We start from the raw sequence: 12,020 nt of genomic DNA, 5'->3' as shown, positions 1-12,020 counted from the left end.
CAATCAGGAGATCTTATAGCTTCGACAGTTGATGACTGAGTTTGGTTGTCCTCCTGATAGTCCCACTGTTCTTTGGTGTGACAATCAGAATGTTGTTCATATTTCCCGCAACCTAATAGAGCATCAACGGATGAAGAACATTGAGCTTCACATGCATTTGATCTGCCAATTGATTCAGGATGGTTCTGTCATTCTGGAGTACATTCCCACTGCCGAGCAGGTTGCAAACATCTTCATGAAACCTTTTGCATCACTACGCTATCTTCAGTTGCGCTTTATGCTTGGGGTGAAGGAAGTTGTCCTTGGGGGGGTCTTTATGAGGCCTTCCTCCCTTCTTCTTCTTTTGGCATGTTATTTTATCTCTTTTTGGAGAGGAATTTTTTCCCACTAGGTTTTCTCCTTTGTCTCCATTTCATAGAGATTTCATTATATTTGGGTACCTGATCAGGCCTTGTTGCTAGGACCCATCTTTCCTGCTTTCAGTAGTTGTTCTAGGTTTTAGTTTCTCCCTAAGTCTAGTTTAATGAGGGGTGTTAGAGTAATTAGGTCTTCACTTAATTAATTAAATAATATTTTTGTAATTCTTTAAGTTCCCTATTATCTCTTTTTACACTTAAGCTAACATTAGGTGCATAATAATTAATTTTTTTATTAATTATTATGTGCAAGCCTAGGGTTTTCCCTTTTTAGGGTTTCTTGACCTATTAGAGGATAATTATTTTCTTTGTATTATTATTACATTACACATTTTGGTGAATATTGAGCTCTCATCTATTGAGCATATTTTCTGTGTTCTTTGTTTTTCAATTATTTTGCTTCCTTGCTTCTCCTTGTAACAAATTATTCAGCTTGCAGAAGATCTTTAGGCTCCTATGGTGTTGTGTTTCTCAACTCTCATAGGCAATGCATCTTAACTCCATTTAATGGTTTCATTTATGTCATTCTACCACCTCACCTCCCTTGGCTCGAGGCCACATGCTTCATTTGACAATTCATCTGCAAGAGTGTTTCCCTCTCTTTTCACATGTGAGATGCAATAATTATTGAACATTTTCAGTTTTTCACTTATTATATTTACATATTTGTTTAATTTCCAACACAGAGTATGTCCTTTAGCCAAAACCTAGACAACAATTTGGAAATCACCTCTAAATGTAATTTCAACACCTTCAGATTAGCTGCTAAATCAACTACAACTAGATCTGCCTGAACTTCCACCTCATTATTAGTGCCATCTTGAAGTCTTCTAGCCCCCTTGCACAAGACCTTATCTTCATCATCACAAGCCACATATATTGCTCCTGAGATCACTGGATTGCCTTTTGATGCTCCATCAAAATTTATTTTCATCCATCGATTCTCTGGTTTTGACCATTTAACCATCTCTCTATCCAGTCAGTTACTAGCAGGATTAACCCTGGGAACCCATGAACAGGTCTATTTAATTACTATTTTTTATTGTTTCTCATCTATTACTATTAAATCAATAATTATAATAACTACTACCAAATTTTCATTACTAAATTATTATTATTATTTAAATTCAAATTTCAATAACTCTTGATTTTTTAGAAACAAACTCTTAATTTTTCTAAAGAAACTAATTTTACATAAGAATCAATGTGAAATCAATATTTTACAAGTACACACATTAAGCATAATACCTGACTATAACATTACAACATGGTAAATCGACCAACCAAGAAAGCCACTTAAAAAGTCAACCAAGGTCAAACTAGGTTTAAAACTCTAATTAGGGCAGGGGTACTACATCCTCCCCCCTTATGTTCTGACTTACTCTTGGAAGTCGCAAGGCTAGAAGGAGACATGCAACACACATTAGCCTTTAAACTTATTTAACAGATATCAAATTGCACATATGCATCTTTTCACAAATAAATGAAACATTATTGCTAAATCCTTTACGGATACCATTATCCAATGGTAAAATACATCCAAATTCATACATTTCTTATAACATTCTGGGAACTATCTATAAAATTTGGTTAAAATTTCAAATAAATGCATTCAAATTCAGTTTTTAAAATGAGAACTATGTTATGCTTGGTTGAATGGAAGTGGGTGAATGCTTAAATTTTGCTAGTCTAAGTTTTCAGGGATACTGGTGTTTTCCTTAAAATATATATATATATATATATATATGAAAACATTATTTTATTTATGGGAAATGTCTCAAAAATTTTCTGAGAGTACCCAGAAATTTGGTATTTGGGTTATGATTTAGAATTTTAAAAATATATATATTAAAAAAAAATAACCTTACCCCCCATGTGGTAGGGTTAAACCCACCATGTGGGATGGTAGCTTCTTGTACCATAGGGTATCAGCGCTACCAAGGGTAGAGAAATGCTACCATTTGGTAGTAGCGCTACCAAGGGTAGCGACTACTACTATTTGGTAGCAGCACTACCCAAGGTAGTGACCTGCTACCATTTGGTAGCAGTGCTACCAAAGGTAGCGTCTACTGCCAAAACCACCCCTTGGGGAAAGGGAGGCCCATGTGGGTCTACCCTAATATAATTGCTTTTTTTTTTAAATTTAATATTTATATATATACATATTAAAATAAAGTTTTAATATTATTTAATTCAAAAGATTATTAAATAGTATTTGGTTTTATTTAATTATTAATTAATGTATATAATTAAACATATGTTAATTAATATTTAAGTTTGTTTTTATTTATATGCAAGGAAAATTTATTTCATTGGGAAAATGATTATCTATTTTAGTTTCTTTTTAAATGTATATTTCCATATTCTGGAAAGTGTATCTTGGTTTTGGAAAAGATAAGATTAAATATTTTGTTTCAAAATAGAATGGAAATGATGATTTTATTTTAAAAAATAAATATCAAATTTTAGTTAATTCATATATATATTTAATTATATCTTTGTATGTATAGCATAGAAATTAAATTATATTAATGTGATTTTGGGCTTAAAATTAATTATGAAGTATTTATATTATTTTATAATGTAAATTGAATTATAGTTGGATTAGTAAACCATGGGAGACATATACCTTAATGAGGTACACAAATTGCAATCAATTTAGATCTATTAGAAAACTAGATCAATTTGTATTTTTAAGCGCTATAGAAAAATGATTGTCATTACAAATTTATGTCAATGCATGTTTAGTTTTCTATATTCGCATTTGATTTTAAAAATGGCAGGCCCTTGATTGTGAGTGTTGGATATTGACATATGGTTATTTTGTATCTGATTATGTCCTTGATCTCGAGTATTGACTGTTTTCATGTGATGGTTTGGTATCTAGTCATGTCCTTTACACGAGTTTTGAATGTTGTTATGTGGTTGACTATAGTTGATCATGTCTCTAGTCAGAGAATCGTTAGTCAATACACCTCATGTGATGACTTGCTTGGCCAAGTGGGTATTCCTGTCATATTGAACTCCATAACTAGCCCTTGTGTATACCTTAGTTTTAGGAGTTTTGTTTGATTGTGGTTTACTGTCATATGGGAGAGTGGATTTTTAGTGGGAGTCACGCCCAAAGTGGTAGCAAGGTAACCCATAGAGACTGTGTCTAAGTAAGTGATAACCTAGTAGTTTATTAGAAATTTTAGTAGATAAAAACACTAAGTAGTATAATTATGCCTTAAGCATGGGATGAGTGCTAATACAGACTCAGAATGTAGTGATAAGGGCTAAAATGGCAAACCAACAACCTTGTCTTCACGAAAGGATATGTTGGGTCCACATGAGACTCGTATGGGCCAAAGGTTTGGAAAAGGTTGCCAGGATAACCCAGTGGATGGGGCCAGGACCTATGGAGACTTGCCAAGGTAACCATACCAAGATATGTGATGACACTTGTCCCTTATGTTCACTAGTGTGTGGTTTGTGTTGTCTTCTCTAGGAGTACTTTTTTGGAGTCGTATCTGATAGCTTATGCCTTTGAGAATACCTGGTATTCATGTTAGACCATGGGTTTCTTATGAGGGGTTGCAAGGACTTAGTTTCATGGGTGCTCTAGTTGTTCTTCTGTATTTGCTTCTTATCATGTTTTAGATGCATCCTTTTCCTTCTTTTGGGATCATTCATGTATCTTTTGATTGGTGCGGTCATATGTATTATTTGTTTATGCATTCCTTTTTGGTAGGTTGTAATGGATGTGAACCTTATGTATTCTTCACCCTATTATTTATTAGAGTGGTCTTGTAGTTGAGCAGACCCAGAGATGTAGCCCATTAGGGGTGAACTTCGATATCAATTTGGTGTTATGTGGTGTTTGTGTTCATCTGGTTCCTTTTTATTTTGCATGTATGGATAGCATTATGGTTAAAATATATAATTTATATTTGATGATATTAATCTTAAATGCATGCAAGAAGATACTAAATGCAGTATTATGGATCATAAAGATTGTAGGTTTAGTGAAGTGCAAAGTATTCATTAGTTTTCCATTCAATTAAAGTATGTATGGTAATTAGATGCATGACATATGTTTTAATGTAAGATTGGATGTAATGCATGGTTAAACTGCTATGGATGAACTTAATCTTGTTATCTATATTTTTAACCTACCGAATAAATTTATCCTTTGTTTAAGTATAATCATGTCATTAAGTTAATCAACTTAATTGGATTAATTAGCATGAATTGAGTTAGTGTTGAACCAAGTAATCACATTGGGAAACCCTTTAGGTGTTAGTTAAGTCTTCTGTTGTGTAATCTAAATTTATGTTAACTCATCGTATCATTATGTTGTTCAAATTTATTTTTTTTAATTGCACTCTACTCTTGTGTTTTAGTGTAATCCCTTTGGGATTTCTTGGCTGAGCATTACACTTATAAATAAATTTTGATTACTAAATTATTATTATTCTTAAAATTTAAATTTAAATAACTCTTTATTTTTTACAAGCAAACTCTTAATTTGTTTAAAGAAACTCTGAAATTTGGTTTCAAACTTTTAATTTAAAGAAACTCTTTATATTTTTAACAAGTTTTTTTGGAACTTTTAAATTTTTACTAAGAAATTTTTCAACATTCTAATTGATAAAGAAAAAATTTCTCATCTAAATATGCATAACACTTTGCACTATTAGTTAAAACATACGAAATAAATATAGAAATATGTTTTGACCTATCAAAAGAATTTGACCATCATTTGAATTAAATGGTGTAGTATGTATAAAATTGGTCTTGTTTGTCTCTTTGAAATTATTTATATGTGTGAAATTGTTTTTGGCTCTAACTTACAAGAAAGTTGTAATTATTGTGTTGAATTTTATAATGGTAGCATAAATTGAATGTTCCTAAAATTTATTTTTATAAAATTATTTTGGAACTGCCAAAACAATCTATTATTTTTTTTAATATTGATAAAATAATTACAATTTAAAAATAAAAAATTTAATTTAAAATAAATAAATGAATAAAATTAGGAAGGGTTTGGGATTTAAGAAAAAATTAAAATGTAAATATTTAACATTTAATTTACAATGATCTACTTATAAATAAATTTTGATTACTCTTGTTTTTTAAGAAATAATTTTTTTAAAGAAAATCTGAAATATTGTTTGAAACTTTTAAACTGTTTAAGAAACTCTTTATATTTTTAATATGTTTTTTAGAAACTTTTAAATTTTTACTAAGAAATTTTTAACATTATAATTGATAAAGAAAAAAAAAAATTACAGTCATGGATCTCAAATATGCTTTTATTTTGTGCATTTTCTCTCAAATTTTCATAGGTTAGAAAGTTTTCTTGTATCTAACTTTCATTTGTATAAAACCAGTCTTGTTTGTCTCTTTGAAATTAGTTATATGCATGAAAAACTTTTTGGCTGTAACTTACAAGAAAGTTTTAATTATTGTGTTGAGTTTTATAATGGTAGCATAAATTGAATGTGTTGGGTATATGAAGCCCAACGGTCTCCTTAATGTCTACCTTCCCTAAACTCTTCATCTCATGCCTGAATAAATGTATAAATGACTGGTGCAGTCTATGTATGGTGGATTAAATATCAATTAATATAAGATTTCCCTGCTTTTGGTGGATTTAGCCTTTATGGTGAACCGCATTAATCTTGTGTCTCGTGTCCCTTGTTGTCTCTTTTGTTTTAGTTTCTCTATTTTATTATTGATTATCATGTTTTTCTACTCGTTTTAAACTAACAATTGGTATCAGAGCTACGGTTGGCTTGAGTAGAGATGGGATCTGATTGAATAGTTGATCCTGGATATGGTGCTCTTACTTTATGTTTGATCCTGAAGCTAGGTGGTTTTATGTTATTGACAAACAGGGTGAAGTTTCAGATGATGAGGCCGAATCAGATGATGAAGCTGAATTAGTCATCAAAAAATTTCTTGGCAGTCTAGACTCGGTAGAGAGTGATGTCCAAGTGGAGATTGAAACCAAATGTCATTGTTGGGATGGTTGGAAAGAGGAGACTTCGACTGAAGATGAAGAGGGTTTGTTGTATTCTCTATTTGAAGAAGAAGAGATAGTTTGTTTCCCTTCCAAGATGAGAGGATGGCTCCTGGGGTGAGGAGGATGCAGTCGTGAATCTAGCGAATGAGGATGACCCTGAAGAAGAAGAGGCAAATTGCAAAAGTGATGATTTATTGATGAAGGCTACATAAGTAGAGGTAGAATGGAATGAATTGATTGTACACTTCTCTTCTAGACCTTAGAACCTTGTAATTGAATCTTAAGAAGGTGCTAACGATAGTGTGGAGTTGGCAAAGGTGGATGGAATTCCAAATGATGATGTTTTATCATGGGGGAGCACCGATGATCTTAAGGATTCATTTCAGGATGAAGGGTTCATTTTAGAACCATTTAATGAAAATTTCAATGTTTTAGATATATCAACTACAGGAGTTAATCGTAATGCCATGGTTCAGTGGTTAGGTTTTATTCAATCTAAGGTTCTTTGGAGAAGATTAATCCAAAGTGTATGTGAGCAGAAGATCGCGAAGCTAAAATCTAGCAGGTGCTGCACAAACTTCTACTAGAAATACCAATTTTTTTTCACATGAAGCTCATTGGTGTTGGGTATGGTTATCGAATCGGTTCGTCTCCCACATCTTCAAACCTAGGAGCTGGGTTTTATTGTGATGGGATGCCTACGGATGGCCCAAAGCAAGAAGAGCTTGTTGCAAATGCCACAGATGACATGTGGTCAGTTGAAGGGATTCTTTGGTTTGAAGAGGACCAGGAGGGGAGTCCAAACATGAATGTCATGGAGATGATGCACATAGAAGCAAATTCAACCTTGGAAGAAGTTTTTGACTTTGTGGTAGATCTAGATGTTTTGATGAATCGGGAATGGTTAGAGGCAGAAGAAGCTCAAGTTCTATTGGAGGAAGAGAACCATATGCTCAAGAAGAACTTATTTTTTGTGGAAAATAAAATGGATGATTTGGATAGTCGTGTGATGAATTTGACCACTAAGCCAATGAAGCAAATGATGAAGGGAGAAATAAAAATAGCAGAGGAGGTATCAAGTGGTAAAGAAAATGATGGAAGAGAGGGTTTCTATTTTTTAAGACAAATCTACACTAAAAAATGTGATGCAGGCATGGGGCATGAAGGCCACCACGGCTTCCAAAGCCAAGCTCTTTGATTCTCTCTTGTTGTCCACATCTCAGGCTGTTGTGGCCTTCGAAAATAAAAAATCATCAGATGGTGGAGACAATCTTAGTTATAATATTTATGATCAGGATGGACTACAGGTTGTGTTGACAGAACCCTTTGAGAGAGCGACAACCTCGTCGGAGTTCAGTGAAAATGGTTGTTGGTTTGACTGGGCAATGAGTTTTGTACCCGCAATGGTTTGGAGGAACACGTGGTGATGATGTGGTTGAAATTTCTAAAGGATTACTAAATGCTTGCAGTGATTCCCTGAAGTTGGTGAGTCAAGGTCATGGTAAAATGGAAGGGCTCATGCTTGGACAACCTATTTTTCTAGATTTTCAATTATGGGGGAGCATAGGGGATCATAACCGATTAATAAGTAAAGTAATAGGAGATCAAGTTTGTGACTTAGATCTAGTTTGGAGATAGTTTATCTGTAGTGTTCGTGAACAAGAGTTTGTGAAGTTAAAGTTTTGCAAACTAGGTGCAATGTAAGGTTAGGATGGAAAATCAAGGGATGTTTCACTACATGGTTATGCTAGTTGGACTTCACGAGGGAGATTGTTGGGTATATGAAGCCCAACAATCTCATGATTGTCTACCTTCCCTAAACTCTGTGTCTCATGCCTGAATAAATGTATAAATAACTAGTGCAGTCTATGTATGGTGGATTAGATATAAGTTAATATATGATTTCCCTTCTTTTGGTGGATGTTGCATTTATGGTGAACCACATTAATCTTGTGGCTTGTGTCTTGTGTCCCTTTTTGTCTCTTATATTCTAGTTTCTCTATTTTATTGTTGATTATCATGTTTTTTTGCTTGTTTTAAAACAAATAGAATGTTCTTAAAATTTGTTTTTATAGAATTATTTTGGAACTACCAAAATAATCTATTTTTTTTTTAATATTAATTAAATACCTACAATTTAAAAATAAATAATTTACTTATAAATAAATAGATGAATAAAATTAGGAAGGGTTTACAATTTAAGAAAAAATGAAAATATAAATATTTAACATTTAATTTACAATGATCTACTTATAAATAAATTTTGATTACGAAATTATTATTATTATTTAAATTGAAATTTAAATATATCTTTATTTTTTAGAAACAAACACTTATTCGTTTAAAGAAACTCTAAAATTTTGTTTGAAACTATTAAATTTTGTATGAAACTCTTTATATTTTTAATAAGGTTTTTAGAAACTTTTTAATTTTTATTAAGAAAATTTCAACATTCTAATTGATAAAGAAAAATTTGTCATCTAAATATGCATAACACTTTGCATAGCTACTTTAAACATATGAATAAGATAAAAATACAAATGTTTTGACCTATGAAAAGAATTTGACCATCATTTGAATTAAATGATGTAGTATGTCTAACCAATAAAGTAGTGAAAATATTTTGTACCATAATATCTTCTATTTATTTCTATAAATATTTGAATGTACGTCATTCATATAATTAAAAAATTTAATTACTAATTTTTTATTACTTCTCACCTATTACTATTAAATCAATAATTATAATAACTACTACCAAATTTAGATTACTAAATTATTATTATTATTTAAATTTAAATTTAAATAACTCTTGATTTTTTAGAAACAAACTCTTAATACTTTTAAGAAACATTTAATTTTTTTAAGAAACTCTTTATATTTTTAATAAGTTTTTAGAAACTTTTATTTTTTTATTATGAATGGGTTAGGCATCTGTCCATACGGGACAAGAGGTTTCATCTATCCAACCCGGGATAGGCATCTACCCAAATGGGGTAGGCATCTATTCATAAGAATAGGATATGCTCTGGCCAGAGACTTTAGACTCATCGAGACCATTTGGGTCCTGAGCCATTCTTTAAAGACTACACTCCCCTACTAGGAGTGCATCGAGGTCACCATCCTTAGGAGTATAAAAATAATTACATAAAAAAACTTGAGTTCTGCCTCAGAATTCGGCCTAAAGCCTCAGGAAGTCAAGTGAATCCATATGGGATTCCTTCTGAGTATGCATTGAATTAATTTTAACCTTTCACTTATTATTTGCACCATTTGATTAAAAGACCAAGGAGCTTCAAGAACCAACTACTCACCCATAACCAAACCCTAATCCCCATCCCCAAACGCCTGAGTACGAGGGACAACTCCATCCCTAGACTGCCTACATACCCATTTCGGCATGAGATCAAGGCGTAAAGTATGTAGTTCTATTTTTTTAACTATGGTTTAATGTAAACTATTTGGTGGGTACGTAACCCTTTCTAGGGTCAATGTCCCAGACAGTTTCTCTGTGGTTGCTACCTATGATGGTAGCTCTATAGCAAAAAGGCTCAAGGTGGCCTTCTGCTTGTGGCCTAAAACAACTAAGTCCTATTTCCTATCATATGTGTCACCCTTGACCCATTATCATCCACCAAAATTCATCAAGATAAATAAATTCCAAAAATGTCACACACAACCAACCTTAATGGGGTTTTTCCAAGGTTTAAATGAGCGGATGTAAATCTATGTAAGGTTTATCTTTTTTATATTATCAATCCATAGGGGATTACCCGCCCCTTGGATTCTTAACTTCCAAATGACCCTTATTTCTCCCCAACATTTTATAGGGACGATGTCACAGACGCTGTTGTTGCAGCTTTATTAGGCATTAAGTTCAGTAGTTCAACACGATGGCATTACCCGTAAGCGTGACCCAAAGGTACCATATATACCGAACACTACTAGTTTTTTGTTTCAACTCCTCTTATTTAGTTGCCTAACTAGGAATTTAACTTTTAATTCATGAATCTTAAATGAAGCAATATACCGATACAAAAAAAAAACTATTATATACAATGAATTATGCTTGAAATTAAAACTAAGGTATAAATTTTTACGTAATCAAAAAGAACATAAACAAATCAACTAATTGTGAAGAGTATTTTCTTTGAAGAAAAAAAACTATGATAATAATTGAAACTTGAAGTAAAAGCATGAAAGTACTAATTGCTTGGAAATTATGATACTTGTAAAGATAACTTATGAAAAATGCTTTGAATTACTTGCTAGATATAATTGTTTGGGAACAAAGCCATTACACTTTGTGCACAAATCCTAACACTTGAAAGACACTAAATTGCTTGAAAGAAAATTAAATGATTAAATAAAAGGACTTTGGAAATGAGTTTGACACCTACATGTTTGAAGGGAAGAACTATAAGCCCAACTAATTCTTCTTTTTGAAGTAACATAATTTTTTTTATCTTTAATTATCTTCTACAAATAATAACCTTACTTTGAATTTGAAACATAATACTTGAAAGATACTAATTTTCTTGAAACTCAATTTGCTTGATAAGGATGAGGATCCAATAATCTAGGACAATTGATTCTAACTTTATTTCATCTTTAAAAAGAATATGATTACTTGATTTGAGGTTCACGAGATAAGTCAAGTCTTATGTTAAAATGATTTTAGATTTGGTAAAAGTATTTGGTTTTCAATTAAAGTTTACCTTGAATCCTAATTAATATTATGTTCTTACAAAATAGAATATATTATTAAACTTAATGTTAATAAATTTGTCTATACTAGTTGCTTTACAATATTAATATAATCTCACCCTTTACTAGTCTTATATGCCTTTGACTATTCATAGATTTATTATCCTCAAATGCCTTGCATACTCTATATGAGGAAATCCTTAACTAACATTAATTCATATTTCTTGAAATACACAAAAGGGGTAATTCTGAATCCAAGCACAAATTACTTGAGAGGTAAATTCTTGTAACTTTTTAATACTTACACTAATTTGAAGTATAAAAAAAATATGTTTAATGTCTATTAAATAACTTAAATATTTGATATGAATTAGGGAATCTATTTACTACCAGAATTAATTTAAAGTTGACTAGTGATAATTGATGAAAAAGATCCAATGAGAATTAACTAAGATTCTAATCTTATGAAAGAAACACTTGCTTGAGAGTGAAAACATCAAGAAACTTCTAGGGGATTATTATTTCTTAAGGGAGTAAGACTATTAAATCAATCTTTTGAAATCAAACAAGTATTCAACAACATGTCTAACCAACAAAATTTTATATTACTCAAAAAGTGTAAATTGTTTCTGAGGGGACACATAATTACATGGCAGACAAATCCTCTTCTATAAATTGAACTAAGTGAAGGAACCCAAATGTTTGAGATGGTTGAGTGTCACAAAGTAATCCCTCTTGGAGATGAACCACTGCTAAGTTTGTTTTTGTTCTCTTGCTAACTTGAGCAAAAGTGATACCCATTTTAAATAAGGAATAAGTTTTCCAATGTACTCATCATTTCCATCATTGAAGCAGGAGGCTAAGATTCGCATTATAAGTTCAATTCA

Source organism: Cryptomeria japonica, chromosome 9, assembly GCF_030272615.1.
Source record: "Cryptomeria japonica chromosome 9, Sugi_1.0, whole genome shotgun sequence".
Classification (NCBI taxonomy): Eukaryota; Viridiplantae; Streptophyta; class Pinopsida; order Cupressales; family Cupressaceae; genus Cryptomeria; species Cryptomeria japonica.
The sequence above is the reverse complement of the archived record's forward strand: the minus strand, read 5'-3'. Positions refer to the sequence as shown.